Genomic DNA, 18,605 nt, shown 5'->3' with positions numbered 1-18,605 from the left:
CACAAGCTTCCAGACTTTAAGGGCCTCCCCTCTCCCCCCACTGTCATATCAGAAGACCTGACATTTGAACCCAAGTCTGTCTGGCTCCAACCCCATATTTTTTCACTATTTCATGTTGCATCTCTATCACCAAAATGCTCGAGACAAAGCTAAGCATGGAATAATATTGACTGAATATGTGATGATTCACCCAATTTTGTCAAAAACTGTAAATTGGACCAGGGTGTGTGTATGGGCGGGGCGGGGGGGGGGGGGGAGACAGAGAGAGACAGAGAAAGAGAAGACAGGTTGAACACAGGAAAACAATCCCTGCTGTCCCTAAAATGTTGACATTTGTTAATAGTTCTTCCCTGAACACTGTCATTCCCAGGGATGGTCCTATAAAGAATGTTCTGAGGACTGAGCTGAACACCATGTCAGTATTTTCTAGTCAGGAAGTAGTGAGCCTGTGCACTAGAATGCTTCCCCAATACAACTGTCCACAACCTGGCTGCGGGCCTGGTCGTTATTATTCCGGGCAGGTACTCCACATCCTGTCCAGAGGTCATTATGGGAACAGACTGGCAGAGAAGAAACATCTGGAGAAATGCATATGGAGGTCATCGAAAATGATGGCACATGAGAGCCATCCAAAGTCACGGGAAACTTCTAGTGTGTTCTCATCTGTTTACAATAATTCTCCACCACTAGGGGCTGCTTGGTAGCTTGGTGTTTTAATGTTTATTTATTTTTGAGAGAGAGAGAGAGAGAGAGAGAGAGAGAGAGAGAGAGAGATTGGGGGAGGGGCAGGGAGTGAGGGAGACACAGACTCTGAACCGGGCTCCAGGCTCTGAGCTGTCAGTACAGAGCCCAAGGCGGGGCTCGAACCCACGAACCGTGAGATCATGACCCGAGCTGAAGTCGGATGTTCAACTGACTGAGCCCCCCAGGTGCCCCAGTAGCTGGGTGTCTTGAAAACCAACCGCGCAACCTGTGACCTAGCACCGCGATCGGGCCCGTGACCGAGAGTATGAGGCCCACGACAGCTTTGAGAGTGATTGAAATGTGATTCTTGATCAGATAACCTCCAAAGGCTCCAGAGCCCCGTGGGAGAGAATCCAGGCGAGAGGGAGAATTGCTAGCATGCCCAGGACCCATGAAGCATGAGAAAATGCTGTGCCTCCTTCCAGGCGGTGGTTCTGCTTGGCAGTTTCTGTTGTCGAACAGCATATAATTTTTTTTTTTAACATTTATTTTTGAGACAGGGAGAGACAGAGCATGAAAAGGGGAGGGTCAGAGAGAGGGAGACACAGAACCTGAAGCAGGCTCCAGGCTCTGAGCTGTCAGCACAGAGCCCGATGCGGGGCTCGAACTCACGGACCGTGAGATCATGACCTGAGCCGAAGTCGGCCGCTCAACCGACTGAGCCACCCAGGCACCCCTCAAACAGCATATAAAAGAATCTGGAGCCAGGTCAGATACAAGTACCTTTTTTTCTTTTTTTTGCAAGGGGGCTGTCGTTCACCCATAAAATCCAAAGTCCCGGGCTGGAATTTCTTGTGGGCCAAGGCTCTGCTGTTCATCCACCATGGCAGTGGGTGAGGAAGGCTCCATTACCCAGCTTTGGCCATCCCGTGAGCATGCGGCCCAAGGTTGGACTGCACCCCCCGTCCCAGGTCCTTCCTGCAGAGCCGGGCCCCCTGGTCACTGCCCCAGATCTCCAGGACCTTCGATTGAGCTGGGTCCCAGCACCTGGACTCAAGGTAAGGCCCCCAGAGTGCTTCCCACTGGCCACCCAGGGTGCCACGGAGGGAAGGGAAAAATAAAACATCCAAACCTCAAAAGACTAGGGAATTTCTGGAAGGTCCAACCAAAATGATTCATCGTGACCTCAGGCATGATTTTTTTTTCCCCTACTCTCCACTCTTTTTCATTTCAACTAATATGTATCTTCCTGATTTGAAGAAAACTCCCGTGTTTGAAACTTCTAGTGCTTAAATGTGAGTAGGCACTACGCTATGGGACTGCAAATAAAAGACAGTATTTAACCTCGTGAGGGAAAAGAGTGATGAATTCTTGTACCCTATGCTGTAGAGACTGAAGCCCCAGTTTATTTTCCTGAACGAAGGCTTTGGGTATACAACTATTAGTAAAGAACAGGCATGCTTCTAAAAATAGCAATTAGCTCTTAATTCAGATTAAATTCACAAATAAATAACTTGCAGCATTAGCACTGATGTTTGAGCCTTAAAGACCTCGATTTCAACGACAAGGTGTCTAACAAATGCAGCTGTTTGAACAAGCACATACGGAGGCTTACTTCTTCCAATGTTGTGTATTGTATTATCCACAAACTGCATGGCTTGTGAAGAGGGGGAAGGTATTTAAAATATTAAGTGATGATAGCTAGCTAGTAGTCTAGTTCTCCTTACCGACTGTCCAATTGGCAGCATTCTACCTTAGGCTTTTAGGATCTGCTTAAGGCCTGGTTAACTCTAACTCACAATTTTTGGGCGTGAGAAAGATCCTACATAGACAGCTGTAAATTCATCTTAGCTCTGAGAGATGACTCATATGTGTATAACTCTATTTCATATACCTAGCTATTCATTCTAATATTTGCAAAGCTTCTTCCCTTCCCTTCCTTTCCATCCCTTCCTTTTCTTTCCTTCCTTCCTTCCTTCCTTCCTTTCTTCCTTCCTTCCTTCCTTCCTTCTTTCCTTGGCGTCTTTTAACCAGTGTCTCCCCCTTTCCCCCGATATTGACAAATCAATTTCCCCAGCTTGCAAATAACTAGAACCCCTTGGTCTCTAAGAATTTTCTTGTCAGTCTGTTCCAATGTCCTATCAACAACTTGTCAATTACCCGTGACACCTGAGATTTCTCCCAGCAGAACTTAGGCTGTGTATGTTCACAGGGCGATTAATCTTTAAAACCACGATGGTCCTGGAGACCAAGGGCCTAGTCAGCCCAGAGCCGTGTTAGCTGTGCAGCTGACACGAGAGTCACACATTCAATGTACACGTTAAAGAAGTAAACCGAGTTTCAGATTTTCGCGTTTTCTCTGATGTTCACTGGCTGCCCATACCGGAGAGAGCTTGGAGGCCATTTCGCCCAACCCTTTCATTTTACAGATGAGGAAAACAGGCCTAATTGATAGCTGGCGATACTAAATTATAGCCCTTCTAAAACTCAATAGCAGAGTTAGTAGGCTTCTTAATGTGCTCAATTACCGTATGGATTCCACGAGCCGATGAGCGCGCCGTGACCTTGAGAATTTACATTCTGCGGGTTTTCGATGTTTATGTTTCTATGTTTATTGTAATCCCAAGTCCCGGTCACCTTTTACCGCTGAGGCCTCGCCGGTCCCCGGCTCCGGGCACCTCTCCTCTTCCGTACTCGGCCGGGGCTCCCGGGTACTCAGCATCGACATCTGCGAAGTCACAGCAGGTGTAGCCAAGAGACTGGGTCCTGCGGCTGTTTAGACTCCTTCCTCTCTCGTCTCGTCTCCTGGCTTCTCGAGAGCTAGCCCCAGTTTCTTCCACATCTTTCTGCCCTGCTCACATTTCCCCAAAGGACCATACTTAGTCCGTTCCCTGGACCAAGGGCACAGTTCAGCAGCGTTCATCTTCTACCGCTCAGTATTTTCCCATAACGTTTCCTACCTTCCTTCCCCTCCCCCTCAGCTGGAACATAAGCTTCATGAGAACAAGCATCTGCTTGTACCGTGGTGTCCCCAGTGTTTGAAAGAGTCCGGAAAATAGTAGGTGCTCAATAAGTACACGAGCAGTGGGTGTAACCTTTCCTCTTTCCCTTCTTTCTTAGGGAAACAGGGGTCCCCCCCCTTTCCAGGACTCACCCCTGGGAGCGTCAGTGCTTCCTGTCCACCCTCAAATCTTCGACTCCTAGATCATGTCCTGTTTCCTGAAATCTCATTTCCCTGGTTGTCCACTCTGATGAGCTACACAGTTGCCCAACCGTCTGGCTGCTCTTGCCCAGCCGCATTTCCGAAAAGTCCTCCAGTCCTCCCCAGTGTGGCCCGTCTCCTAGCTTCAGCCCTCAGCTTCCTTCTGCCGTTGGTATTTTTCCTTGGTACAGATCTCATTGACTCATGCGGTTCACGTCTGCTCCCGGGCGGCGATTCCCAAATCTTCATCACCAGCCCCAAATTTACTTCCTAGAGAAGAACGCTTCAAAGCAAACTTGAGGAGAGCCAATCTCATGGCGTTGCCTTCAATACTCTGTCGTTCAAGCCTTCTTCTTCATCCAGGGACAAAGCAGCTCCTGTTCCCCTGTCATCACCTCACATCTAACAGGTGTGTGAGTGTTACCTGTTGGTAAGCCAAGGTGGTGATGCCCTGGAGTTCGTGTATTGCTTCATTTTTATTGCATTAACGGCATCTTATCTCATCTCTCTATATCTACTCTCTTCATCTCAATCTGTCTTGCTACATGAGCCTGGCTTCTTTTTACCTGTCGACAGATCAAACTCTTCTGTTTTAAAGCTCTTTAAAATCTATTGCCACGCGAGCTTTTAATCCGTCCTCATATTTAATCTCTTAAGGCACCACAGTGATTCTCAACCATCAGGACACACTAGAAGCAAACGGCAAATTTTGAAAAAGTACCAAAACTCAGGCTCCTGATAATATGTCTCTCCTTTCCTCTCCCCGATGAGAGATTCTGATTCAGCTGATGTGTGGAGAAGCCAAGGGATTAAGACATTTAAAAACTTCTCCAGATGTTTCTTATATGCAGCCACAATTGGAATTATTGATATAACCTATGGTCCAATCAAATGAACCTACTCAAGAAAGTATTTTGCCACCACATCATCCTTTTTTTTTGCCTGGGAAGTTCCCCTCACAGACAATTCCCTTTCTCCTATTTCCTCTTCCTACAGAAAATGCACGAAGACTTCTGTGATTCTTCCAGTTGGAAAGAATCGATCCTTTCTTGGACGTTTTCCCTATGTTTCTATATAGTACATTCGTTCACGTCAGCTGGGAAGACACTGTTAGATCAGGACAATACAGAGCATTAGAATAAGACACAGTCCTTGTATTTATGCAGCTTGCAGACTTGTGGGATGGGAGAAACACAGGAACCAATAAACATCATAAGTTGTATTATAGGAGTTTTTACATGTCCCTAAGAGTTAGCCGGAAAGGATCCTATTCTGCCTGGTGTTATAACATTTCATGTATATGTCATCTCCTCTATTAGATGGTAAAACTTGAGGACCAGGACCAGGCATAAGACTGTATTTTTCTTATAATAGTGTTAAATACTTGCTGAATAAGTGAGTGAGTGAGTGAGTGAGTGAGTGAGTGAGTAAGTGAATGAATGATATATTGGTGATTAGGAGACACTGAGGAATACTCACAGCTTCTAGGAAATAATGACCCAGAGCGAGGCGTTGTCCCAGTGGAGTTTGAAGGCCATGGCACCATTTTTAATCCTAGGCTATGTGTGGTTTTAGTTTTCCTCAATCATTCATTGCATATTTTACAAAATGGTAATAGAAATAGCATTAGAAACCAGGTCCCATTTTCACGACTGAGAAGGCGGTGATGGGCTGCTCAAAATAAGGCTTAGCCCCTTTGATTTTAGTAAGTAAATCCTGGGAATCAAATGCGATGGTTTGATGGATGGAAGGAAGGACTGGGGGGCGAGGGGAGAGATTGGAAGAAACCCCTACCCGCCGTGTAGATTCATGAGCCTTCCCTCCTTTCCTTCTGACCTTAACCATGATCTTCCAGTGAAATCCTTGGGATTTTGAAAGATGTGGTCGAGAAAGCTGCGAAAAAGGCCACCAAGTGAATAAAGGCAGAATAGGATTCTGCCACAGTTTCCAGGCTGATTTTGTGTATGTGTGTGTACAGGGAGCGGGGTAAACAAGGAAGGAAACAAAGCACATGCGAACGTAATTAGACTTCTTTAGTGGAAAGCTCCAACGCTTCAAGTAACTACAGGTATGATTAATCATTCCCGAAAAAAGCAAGCCATCCTTGGGGAGAAGAGCCGTATCTGAACATCCGTGTATGTACTCTTTGAGGACATCAGTGAATCACCAAGGAAGGGTCATCAACGGAGGAAGCTCCCAGCTTCCGGGAGCGCCTGAGTCAGGACAGACGAAAGGAAGCATTCCTTAACCCGGTGAACTGTAGCACAGTGGAAACTCACTTCACGCAGAGATAGGACAATATGTGACTGTAAGTCCCTTCAAAGGAAGAATTTAGAAAGCTTCACATGTAATGATAAGTATGTTGAAACCATTGATATGTTTTGGGCCATGTCTTTGACCTTCATTCATCCTTTAATTTATGGATTGTTTATTAATCTATTTATTGACTCATTTATAGAGTCCTGAGTATGAGCCATCAAAAGTTTGTTTTTTTTTTTTTTTTTTTTTGAGCACCTACTATATGCCAGGGACGGTGTTTCTGTGGCTACAGAGATGAACATGGCCCAATCCCTGCTCTCAGAGAACTCACCTTCCAGAAGGGGAGACAGATACATTCAGAGGAATTCATGATACAGAAGTGAGAGAACTATACCTTAGAGCGGTAAAGGAGAGGCAGGTCTTAAATGAACCTGTGCTGGGAGGAGTTAGCAGGGAATCACGGGCTTTCGGCTGGGGGATCTGTGCGAACATGGGCCTTTCAGGCAGTGGACACACTGGGAGCAAAGGCAGGTAGAAAGATGTGGGGCAGCACGCAGTGTGCGGAGAAGTGCATTTCGCCATCACTGAAGCATGGATGGCAGAGTGAACGTCCAGAGATGTGCCCAGAATGGCAGCCAGGGGGTCTCACCTAGAAAACTCAGACATCGGGTAAAAAGTTTAGACTTTATATCACGTAAGACATGAAAACCAGGTTGAGGGCTGACTCAGGGGACGGACATAGACACGTCATCATTTTTGAAAGGGAGAGTGGCTCTAAAGGGGAGTCGGGGTAAAGAGGGGCCGAAAGGAGGCCAGGGACAGTGAGCAGAGTGGAGCCTTGAAAGGGGAGAGAAGCAGGGGATGGAAACAAGACTTAGCTGCAGGCAGAACCGAAGACGATGTGTTGTAATTGTAAAGGAAGTGGGGAGAGAGAGGCGGACGGGCATCAGGCTTGGGTGGCCGCGGAGTCACTCACAGAAAGAAAGAAGAGAGGCATAGCAGCAGCTTCAGGCAGGTGCAGGGCAGGACCGTGACCTTGCAGGGAACGCTGGCTTCATAGGCATGGTCCCCCCTGCATCTTTCAGCAGTGAGCGGACCGAGGGAGGCAAAGTACTCTTTCTCCGCTTCGCTCATCAATACACCAATATATGGGAGCACTCATTTTGAGACCCTTGGCTGCTTTTCTCAGCACCGGAAGACTCCAAAATGCCTTTGCTTCCGTTCATTCACCCATTCATTCATTCATTCATAACCATTAAGGGCCTGTTGGAACCTCGACATTGGCACACGCAACATAAGGTATGAGAGCTTATGTTTCAACAGGAGGCAATGGAGGGTGATGCACGAGCTGGAATTTGAGTCAGACCAGGATCTAAATATTGTCACCACTACTGGCCACTTGTGTGGCCTCAGGCGAACTGTCTGACTCATCCGAGCCCCTTATTTTTACCAGAGTTTTGCCAGAGTGGCTCTGAAGTTTGGAGTTCAGGAATACGAGCTGTCCACACGGTTCTGGCCATGTGTATGCTCGCGGCTAATGGCTATTGTTAATCTGATCATTGTTACTGCAATTAGATATTCAGAAGTCCACCAACAGTTCCACCACACTGAGATAAATATTCCGAGAGACAGAAGCACAGGGACAGGGGGGCAGGTAGGGAAAGCGCCTAACCTGTGAGAACAAGGGAAGCACATCCCCAGAATGAGCCAGGTCTCAAAGGTAGACAGGAGGAAGCGAGTGAAGAAGGGGAGAGAGCTTTCTAGTAGATGCCTCGCATGTTTGAAGGTATCGAATCAGTCAACAGAGGACCAACCCATTTGGGCAACCGTGAGTCATTCGGCATGGCTCGCACAGGCCGCGGAAAAGCTGGCACCAAGGCAGGGGTAGGAGGGGCGGCTCCTAAAGGACTCACACGCCATGGTCATAAGGTCAAGGGATCAGGCCTTGGTTTGTAGATAACTGGGGCCGCTGAGCTGGGCAGTGGAGGAGAGATTTCGGGAGTTCGGCAAGGCTGCACCGTGGGGAATGCCTCACACGGATGGTCACTGGGGACAGGCACCTGGTTGTGAGCCTCCTGGGGTCACCGAAGAAAGAGAGTATGTGCCTCTAAACCAAGGCAGTGGGGCTGAGAAGGGGAGGGGCAGCTTCAAGGGATATTGACGTAAACCAGGGGTCCTCGAGGCTGTGTGATGCAAGACATTCTTCTCGGCTGAACCTTTTGTCCTCACCACCCGAAGACAGTCATTTGGCCTTTCTTGTTCCATGAGGTTTATTTACCTACGATCAAACAGGAACAAGAGGTGGCATGCAGGAAAGTCAAAAGGGCATTGGCCAACTTTTGCAGCCAGGGTCTGGCTCCCAATTCCACCCTCTGAAACCGGGATCTCTTGACTGAAATCAGGGCTGAAGACAGATCCAAGATAGAGCATTGAGAATTGGCCGACCAGATGTCATTTGGGGGCCAACTCATGTCAAACGGCCAACGGAATGGCCCTTTAGGACTTCTCCTTCGTCCACTCCACTGTCCTCGCTAATCCTGAACACGTGCTCTCAGGCACTGAGTCTGAATCCTGTGGGTTGCGTTGTGTTTGTGTGGGACGTGGGCCTAGATTCGGAGGAAGCGCTGTTCCAATTCAATCACACGTCACTTTTCCGCAGGGAACGGAAATATTCGGATACCAGCCCCGCAGCCTAGAAGACGCAGATATTTGAAAATTCACGCGCACTTGAATGGCCGGGTAGACTCTGTGAATTAAGAGAATCATTGTGTCAATATCGTGTGCGTCTGTGCACGTGTGTTTTCACTCACAAATCTTCACTGAGCGCTACAGATGTGGGTGGGTTCTTTTTCTCCTCTTCCTTCGGACAAAGAACGTTTGCAACCCACTGACTTTCAACACCAGCCTCCCATCAGGGTGAGGGTGCCCGGAGGTAGCCCTTCCTAGTCAGAAACTTCCCACTGAGCTTTCTTCTGCTTAACACCAGTACCACGGGAGCCTGGATGATCAGGAGTGGTCAAAACGTTGGTTTCTAGCTCTGCTTCTCGTAAAGGAGAACCAACATTGGAAAAAAATTATTAAACACGGGACTGACGTGTGATGCTGCGCAGTGATTTATAAGCAGGGTTTTAAAAAAAAGGCTAGTGACCTTGAACTTTCTCCCAGAGGTAAAGCTTCCTTCTCCATAGAGTTCTGCGAGCGAAATCAGCTGGTGACGGCCACCCATGGGAGAGAAAAGGGTCACTGAAACCGTTTCAGATTGCTCTGTGTTCTGTGTTGTGTAGTTTCGATGAGGAACTCGGGTTGCAAAATGCTGATTGCAAACCAAAGCTAGTGGCCGGCCTCGTCACCAGGAGCCTGGTGGAAATGCACGTTCTCAGACCTCAGCACACAGCTTCTGAATTAGAATCTGCATTTTAACAGGATGCCCAGGACATCTGTCTGCACATGAAGGTTTAATAAGCACTCGTCCACAGCATCGGATTCTGGGTGCCTGAGGGGCTCAGTCTTGAGGTCCTGAGCGTCCAACTTCGGTTTAGCTCATGATCTCCTGCTTTCTGAGTTCAAGCCCCGCATCGGGCTCTTTGCTGTCAGCACAGAACCCACTTTGGGTCCTCTGTCTCCCTCTCTCTCTGTCTCTCTGTGTCTCTCTCTCAAGAATAAATAAACAGGAAAAGATAATAATAAAGCACTGGATTCAAAAATGTACAGTCCCCCACCCCCACTGCATACACACACACACACACACACACACACACACACATACACTAACACTTCGGACTTACAGGCACAACACATATACTTTTGTACATATATGTACTAATACACATATACAAGTAGGTACTAATATATTATGCACATTTTTTAAAATGCACAACATATAAACAAACGTTGAAAACAATAAAGTACAAACTCAGTTTGAATACTTCAATTCTGTCCTTGCTCTTGGATCCCTGAGGCACAAAACGTCAGAGACTCCTGCTCTGAGAACTCAAACAGAGGGCTAGCGCTCAAAGGTGTCTTAAACCTTTAACCTCTGATGGCCAGTGTGCAGAACAGGAAATAATTGGTTAGGCTCAACTGAATATACTTATGCCCTCATGCTTGTCAATTTTATCAGCGTGAGAAACCTAAGACCCATTTTCTCTTTAAGGCAGGATCGATCTTGTAGGCTATTCTTTGAGCTATGACTCAAGTCTAAATCTTCACTGGTAGTTCAGTGATTCAAGGTCACTGGCATATTTGTACCCTCTTCTCTCTGACATGCCAGGCCTTGGACTGGCCTCCCCTCTGACCCACAATATCAGACGGCATATCTTTAAATGAGCTTCAGCAGATACTAAGTCTGGACAGCCGGGAGTTCACTTGCATGATATCTTCGGCCACCCCACTCTTCCTCCAACATTACGTCCCTGCCATGTGACAGTCCTTGTGTTGGCCTTGGGGTTAAAAGTTAAATGAAACACCCATGGGGTGCCTAGATGGCTCAGTCGGTTGAGTGTCCGACCTCGGCTCAGATCACGATCTCACGGTTCATGAGTTCGAGCCCCGCATCGGGCTCTGTGCTGATGGCTCACAGCCCGGAGCCTGATTCTGATTCTGTATCTCCCTCTCTCTCTGCCCCTTCCCCGCTCATGCTCTGTCTCTCTGTCTCTCTGTCTCGCTCTCAAAATATACATAAACATCAAATAAAAAAAAAAGTTAAATGCAACACCCCCTCGCCGAGCCTGGTTTAAGGAGAAAGAGGGGTCCCAAACACAACAGTACAGCCACACTTAAGTGTTACTGTGAGGTGTGAATGACTTACAAAAGGCAGCAGAAAGGAACAAGGGGAACTCTCCCTGGAAGCTGAAGGAGGTGGCGTTTGAGCGGGGCTTTGAGGGATGAATAGGAGTTTGCCAGACATAGGGCACAGGAAAGGAATTCGGGGCAAAGGGACCCGCCCGAACAAAGGCGTGGGGCAGGAAACCTGTTGGGTGGAATGCAAACTCTTCCCACCCAGTCGATTAAATGAGGCCCGAAGCTGATGTGGAATAATAAGCCTGGACACTTGCTGAACACTGGGTCCTTGGGGTGGTACAATCTAAACGTCTCTGAAAGTAAATTATTTCGTATGGTTTGGCCACCACAGCATGTGGAAAGTTTCTCGGTAGGGCACAGTGAGTACTTCTCATTTACAGTAAAACCTGGAATGTTTGGGAATGGTCTGTACTAGGGAAATTGAATTTTCAGATTAACTCCATAAAATGGAAAGTCTGGTTGACAAACCCTCCTAATTTTGTTCTCCTTTGAAGAGATAACTGCTATTAACACGTTAGCTGCATTTCCATTTTAGTCTTACCTAGAGAGGGAGACACGGAGCAAACACACTGTCCGTCCAGCTTTATCAGCTTCCTGTTTTCAACGGGAGACGTTTAGTGTTTTGCCATGGTTTTTAAAGACTGCACACTGTTTTAGCTTATACATATTTTACACGTGTAAAATCGTTTCTTTCTTTTTGGTGATGCGGCTCGATCTGAATGTTTCAATATTGTGACTAATGCAGAAGACATTCTTGTACCTAATCCCAATTCGCACTTCTTATTAATTCTTAGACAGAAAGTCACTGGGTCAAAGGGTAGAAATAAAGAGTTTAAAAAACAAATTTAATGTTTATTTATTTTGGAAGGAGTGAGAGACAGAGCACGAGCAGGGGAGGGGCAGAGAGTGAGGGGGACACAGAATCCGAAGCGGGCTCCTGGCTCTGAGCCGTCAGCCCAGAGCCCGACGAGGGGCTCGAACTCACAAGCCGTGAGGTCATGACCTGAGCCAAAGTCGGAGGCTTAACCGACTGAGCCACCCAGGCGCCCCTAAGTAAAGATTTTAAACTTTGGGTGTAACTTTGTCAGTTTCCACCAGAAAATGCCACGGCGAGTGACCTGTCTGAAGCCGTCTATGAAGCTGTTCACCTCTGCATGGGCGACAAGATGGGCTGACATGTCTCTAAAAATCTGTGATGACTTTTCTTGGACCAGTGGCTTCTAGGTCTCATTTGCCAATGCCTCCAACTCTGCCAGTCCCCAGGGCTGCCCAAGGCTCAGACGGGGACTGCTTCTCCCACACTCCGTGTCCGGGAGAATCTCATCCACTTACACGTTTCAAATTCCATTTGCAGGATGAAACATTAAAGGCATCCCTCCTGCCCAGCCCTCTCTTGTGAACATCAGCCCAGACCCCAGGTCTTATCTCTGCTCAGGTCTGTCCTGCCCATACCCCGGAGCGCTCCCCCAGACCTCACCCCTGCAGGGGCTGGGTCACCAGGGGTGAGCTCTGCACACATATACCATCCAAGTGTTTGAACAGCACGGGTGTCTGAGAATCTATGAATGATTTTTAAATTCTGGTGGAAGATCCAGTCTCCTCTGAATGAGTATGTTCATTTTAACACCCCCCCCCCACATCCCATCCCCCTTATCTTCATGCCCGGAGGTCAGGAGTCATTTTGGAGACCTCACCTGCTCCCTGCCCCCCACCTGTTACAAGTGCCTATTGACCCTGTCTGGAAGAGGTAACTCAGAGCCCCCCGCTCCTCTCAGTCGGCTGACGCTGTCCTTGTCCACGCACCGGTATTTATAGCTTGGATTACCGAAAGCACCAGCTCTCCAGCCTTCCAGCATCTATGCTAGCCTCTCCCAACTGATTCTGCATGTTGTGTCAAACACGGTGACTTTAAAAGCCAGGGTGGTCCTCTCTTCCTTGACTGAAACCCTGAGATGCTTCTCGTTCCCCTAGGATGAAGGCGATGTCCTCAAGGAGCCCCCAAGTCCTGCGAGGCGTGGCTCTGCCCCGAGCTCCTGCCTGACTCTGCTCCGGTCCCCTACTCCCTGGAAGGTGCAAGCTCCGTGCCACCCGGGGCCTTTGCAGACACCGTGTGTCCCTCTGGCCGGAACGCTCCTCTCACTCCAAGCCCGCTTACCTACCTGCCGAGTGCTCCTCAGTCTTTACGTCTCCCCCTTAACGCCAGGGAAGCCTTCCCGGGACCCCAGACTAGGATGTATGACACAGCCCGGGTTCGATTCTCCCATCCGGTCCTGAATTTCTCCCTAAGGCTTCCCACAAATACCTTTAAACATTCCTCTCCTGGTTTATCTAATCCCTCCCTTCCCTGCTCTATCATCAGCTGCCTGAAAGCAAGAACCACGCTGGTCTCTGATTCCCTGCTGGAGCTCCGGCACCCGGTGCCGAGCCTAGCACATAACAGGTGCTCAGTGATCTCTTGGCGTTCAGATGAAGGAACGAGTAATGAAATACCTTCAGACTTTCCACCTTTTAAATGTTTTTGAAGTGTATGTCTATAAAGGTTGCTGTTTGGGGCGGGGGGGAGCAATGGTTTTTTATTCACTGACAAGAACTTGCTATAATCAAAGTAAGAACCCTCCGCTGTCGTCTGTGTGAACCAGAATTTCCTTTTGGTACGTCATATTCCGTACATTTTGTTTATCGTAAGCACCTAATGATAATAGCTCTTATATAATTAATTAGTGTGAGCAGGCAGCACGCTATGGTGCTTTATGTACTATAACCTCACACGGCCCCATCATGTGTAAGAATTTTCAGTGTCACTATTCCGCACATGAGAAACTGAGCCCAGAGGGGTTAAGTAAGCTGTCGAAAGTCACACAGCTACTATTAACAGAAGCAGGACCCTGTACTCTTAACCTTTATGCTGTTTATGAAGAAAGGCTTTTTTTTTTTTAAGCCCAGAGGAGGTAATGTTCAACCTGACTTTTAAAGAACAGGCGGAAATTAACCCGAGAAGGGGAGAATGAGAACCTTCAGGAAGGAGTGGCAGGCGGGAGACAGGAGCCCCGAGGGCACTGAACTCGGGGGGAAGAGGCCACGATGCACCCAGGCTACATCCTGAAGGGAAGAAAGGTAAAGCGGGAGCAGAGCTGGAGACTTTAGCTTTGCAAAGGTGAGCAAGGCTTATCCTGGCAGCCGTAGGGAGGATTTATAAAGAGGAGTGTTGTCAGAACAGCTACTCTGTGCATGAGTAAGCTTTCTTTCTTCCTGGCAAGAGTTATGATGAAATCATGGTAACATAAAGTTGCATGTGCCCGAGTAGTACATTTACTGTAAAAATCCAGCTTCACAATTCTGGGAAATGCAATGTGTCAGGCTCTGAAGGCAGCGGCTCCCGTGTGTTTCTGAGCTGTCGTTTCCCCCTTTGTTTCCTCGTCAGAAGATACCGTAGGGTGGCTTCCTAGTAAGGGGTGAGGGGGTGTCTCCCCACGGGGACCGTCACACGAATCGTTCCGGTCGCTGCCCACCCGGGGCCGTGCGGTGATGTCCCGCCGGATAAGGAATGGACTGTGCTTCTGGTTGTTCGGTATCCCAGCTACTCTTCTAGAAGAGGCAAATCCAGTTACAAGGGTCAGGGGCGTCCCTGGGGAAATCAGTCGGGGAGGATTTAATACATTGGCTTAATTTCTGCGACAGGACCAGCACGTGGGGCCTCATGCACAGCAGGGTTTAAACCCAGGTCCATGGAGTCTGGGGAGGCTAGGGGTAGAGTGTCCGTGGCCTAGGCTGGGGCGGGGGAGGGACGGTTCACCCTCAGTCACCTGTAAGCAAAATGTATACTTTTTTTGCAACCCTTCTACCCCCAACTGGGATTCGGTCTCAGGGGGAATCGTAGTATTTCCGCTTTACGTACAGTTGTTTCCAAGATTCGAAACGCCATTTCTGCTCACTGCACTTTCAAAACATTAGCGCTTATTAAATAATGCTTGAAAAAGAAGCCCAATTTTGTTTTTGTAAATGCTTTAATGAGTGCCTTTTACTGTCACCGGTGTCATTTGTAATCATATTTCTTTTTTTTTCTTAATGTTTATTTATTTCTTTTTTGAGAGTGAGAGAGGGAACAAGCTTGGGAGGGGCAGAGAGAGAGAGAGAGAGAGAGAGAAAATCCCAAGCAGGCTCTGTGCTGTCAGAGTCAAGCCCGACATGAGGCTCAAGTTGATGAACTGTGAGATCATGACCTGAGCCGAAACCAAGAGTCAGGCGTTTAACTGACCGAGCCATCCAGGCGCCCCTGTAATCATATTTCTTTCATTTTCATCTGCGTAAACCCATTCTGGGAAGGCAGTTTGACCACCAGGATCCTAACGCAGAAGTGGTTAAGGACCCCCGAGCTAAAAGATGAAAACTGAGACCGGCTAGCTAGACTTTCTGATACTTTCTGGTGAACCAGGCATGAAATGACCCCACTCTCTGTCATCCTACAATGGTCACATTAGTCAGCAGGGTTCCCAGTACCGGCTGCTCTTCTAAGAATGTCGTCTGTGCAGTAAACTTGTCTTTACATTTTTTGACCTTCTGAGCTACCCACGAGCATACATTTGTTCTTCCCTAGAGATGCCAGATTCAGAAAATAAAAATATAGGTCTCTTGGGGCGCCTGGGTGGCTCAGTCGGTTGAGTATCTGACTTCAGCTCTGATCATGATCTCACGGTCTGTGAGTTCGAGCACCGTGTCAGGCTCTGTGCTGGCAGCTCGGAGCCTGGAGCCTGCTTCCGATTCTGTGTCTTTCTCTCTCTGCCCCTCCCCGGCTCGTGCTCTGTCTCTCTCTCTCTCAAAAATAAACATTAATTTTTAAAAAAAAAATATAGGTCTCCTTTGTACTATATCTATATAGTACATATTTATGGATTTCAGATACACAACAAATAATTTTAGTGTAAGTATATATCAAATATTGCATGGGACATGGTTATAGTAGAAAATCATTGGTGGTTTGCCTGAAATTCATTTCTGACCGGGAATCTCCTATTCTACCTGGCAACCCCTAAAATCACCAAAATTGGGCTGATAGTCCTCCAGCTAATTAACTATAGGTGGTTAGAAAGTGTCTTCTTATACTGTTTACTGATGGAGATTAGTAACTGCCAAGGGTCTCAGACTTTGGATGGAAAGGGATTTTGAAGTTTGAGATTTTCTTATGATCACTCAGTCACCATAAGCTCCTATGTTTTCAACTTTGCAACAGGCAGACAGCTCAGAAATATGACCATTCCTTCAAGTCATTTGACCACAATCCAAGAATTTGGGTATAAACTGTGTTCCCCTGAGATCCTGTGATATCCAGTTTCTCTATCAGAGAAACGTGGTCAAAGTTTAAGCCGACAGTGAGACTGAATTTCAAAATCTTTTGACACTGATCCCATTGTTAAGTAACTAGGTTCCAAATCAAGCAAAAGCCCTAATTTCCTTTGTCTGGGACGAGATTCCAATTATGATAATGGTGTGCGTGGAAAACAACAAGGAGAAGAATTCCACTCTTGTGTCCAGGTGAATCACCCCCGAGGCCATTAATCATCAATTGATAGAGACCAACAATTCCAAATTTATTCTAAACAGAAGAAAAAGTAGTCCGCGTGCAGCCAGAAAAACAAGGCAGCCTGAAATCGGTATGTAGATTTATAACGTGATACGCTTTTTTACATCTCTATGCCTTTATTATAGTAAAAATATTATGTGTGTGAGGCAAGGAAAATGGGAGGGGTTAAAGGTGGTGAATTCAGAGTCTGAGGGAGTGAGAGACTCATTAAGGGGCAAATCAACGTGAAATTTTGCCAACTATGTAATGATGCATTGTAACAACACCGAGGTGCTCTGCGAACAGTGCTGAGATGAAGGTTACGGAAAACGAACCGTCCTGGCTGGCTTCCCATTTTTTTTCCTTCCACTTTTAATGCTCCAGCCATGCTCAGCTTGAGTTTTATTAAACAGAATACACCAAATAAAAGATTTGTTTCTCTACGAGTACTGTCGGCAAAAGCAGACGCGTTCATTCTAATGTGTTCCAGGTTACGGTCAGACAAACCCAAACGCTCGGCATTCTATTCTCTTTGGCTAAAATCTGAATGGGACCCTGTTGAGCCGCCTTCTCTGTGTTACATTTGAGCTCATCCAGACAAGAAGAGTGAGAATCCACGAGTTAAAGAAATCTCTTCCCCGAAGAGAAAACCGGGGGCAGTGCGTTAGGGAGGCTAACGCAATACAATTCGTCTTGGTTGGTTGTTTTTTTTTCCCCCCAGACATAAATTTTCCTGTTTTACCAGTCATTCCACAACAATGCACATCCAAGCCATGCTGTGATTAGAGGGGAGCGTATGCCTATTACCCAAGTTCTTCACATGTCGGAGCACGGAGAGACGAACGGTGGTAAACCAAAGGAAATTTCCATTTGCTTTTTAGCTGCTGCACTCTCTTACTCTATAGGCAAGTTAGCTGTTATTAAGTAATAACGTTCAGCTAAGTTGGTCACTTGTAACAACAGACAGATGTATAATGTTTTATTTAGGTTAGCCAGCTCTTTCACAAATAAAGGGCTGGAAATTAAACTGTCTTTGCAAAAATATTCTGCAAATGATACCTCTGCCTTATTCCAGTGCTCAGATTCTTTGCCATGGAAAATGGAAAATGAGTCTCCTGTTGAACCCTGTGTCTGTTTAAACTTGTTTTTGCCGAGCAGAGAAAGGTTGATGTTCTATGGAATGAAAAAAATTAAAAAAAGAATCTGCATTGAGGGGTAAAGTGTATAACTATGCAAACCACATTTAGAGATGGAAAAGGATTTTTTTTAGTACTTATGGAATTTGAAACAATAATAATGGAATGGAAACATAGGGAAAAGTCTAAGTATTTGACCACAGCGGCAAATTGGATCATTAGACACTCACATGCAATGCAAAATGCAGAATTTGTCTTTGAAGGAGTACTTGTTGCTTTTCCAATGGCTAATAGGGCACAAGAAAGACCTCGTCAACCCACCAAGCCATTGCTGACAAGCCCTGGCCATATAATCCTTTGGGAAGTTGGATTCTTCTTAAGACCCAGGTTTTGGGGGCAGCGCCTGAGAGATTGTGATTCAGCAGCTGAAGTGTGAAACTTAATTGACATTTCATTTATTTTTTATTTTTTTATTAAATATAATTTATTGTCAGATCGGTTTCCATACAACACCCAGTGCTCATCCCAAGAGGTGCCCTCCTCAATGCCCATCCCCCACTTTCCCCTCTCCCCCACCCCCAACAACCCTCAGTTTGTTCTCAGTATTTAAGTCTCTTACGGTTTGCTTCCCTCCCTCTCTGTTTATAACTTTTTCCCCCCTCTTCCCTTCCCCCATGGTTCTCTGTTAAGTTTCTCAGGATCCACATAAGAGTGAAAACATATGGTATCTGTTTTTCCCGGCCTGACTGATTTCACTTAGCATAACACCCTCCGGTTCCATCCCGCGTTGCTACAAATGGCCAGATTTCATTCTTTCTCGTTGCCAAGTAGTATTCCGTTGTGTATATGAGCCACAATTTCTTTATCCATTCGTCGCTTAATTGATATTTCAAATGAACTTCCAAGCGATACTGATGCTGCAGCTTTTGGGGGGGGTTGCGGATTCACCCTCTTCTACGGTACCGGT

At 46.9% G+C, this 18,605-nt stretch overlaps 1 protein-coding gene across 11 annotated transcripts in view; it reads left to right on the top strand.

The window, feature by feature from the left end:
- The window catches only part of KCNJ15 (potassium inwardly rectifying channel subfamily J member 15), a 77,381-nt gene that overhangs the window by 47,637 nt on the left and 11,139 nt on the right, over nt 1-18,605 (top strand). The window contains exon 3 of one of the 11 annotated variants that reach the window (XR_014138161.1): nt 8,805-17,347. The exons of 8 other annotated variants lie outside the window; for them this stretch is intronic. The gene's annotated coding sequence lies outside the window, so the exon portion shown is untranslated. Of the gene's footprint in view, nt 1-1,489; nt 4,296-8,804; nt 17,348-18,605 lie in introns of those variants that run through there. 2 more of the 11 variants (XM_078452776.2, XM_078452774.2) reach the window with 2 other exon arrangements.

Source organism: Panthera onca, chromosome C2, assembly GCF_046562875.1.
Source record: "Panthera onca isolate mPanOnc1 chromosome C2, mPanOnc1 haplotype 2, whole genome shotgun sequence".
Classification (NCBI taxonomy): Eukaryota; Metazoa; Chordata; class Mammalia; order Carnivora; family Felidae; genus Panthera; species Panthera onca.
The sequence above is the reverse complement of the archived record's forward strand: the minus strand, read 5'-3'. Positions and strand labels throughout refer to the sequence as shown.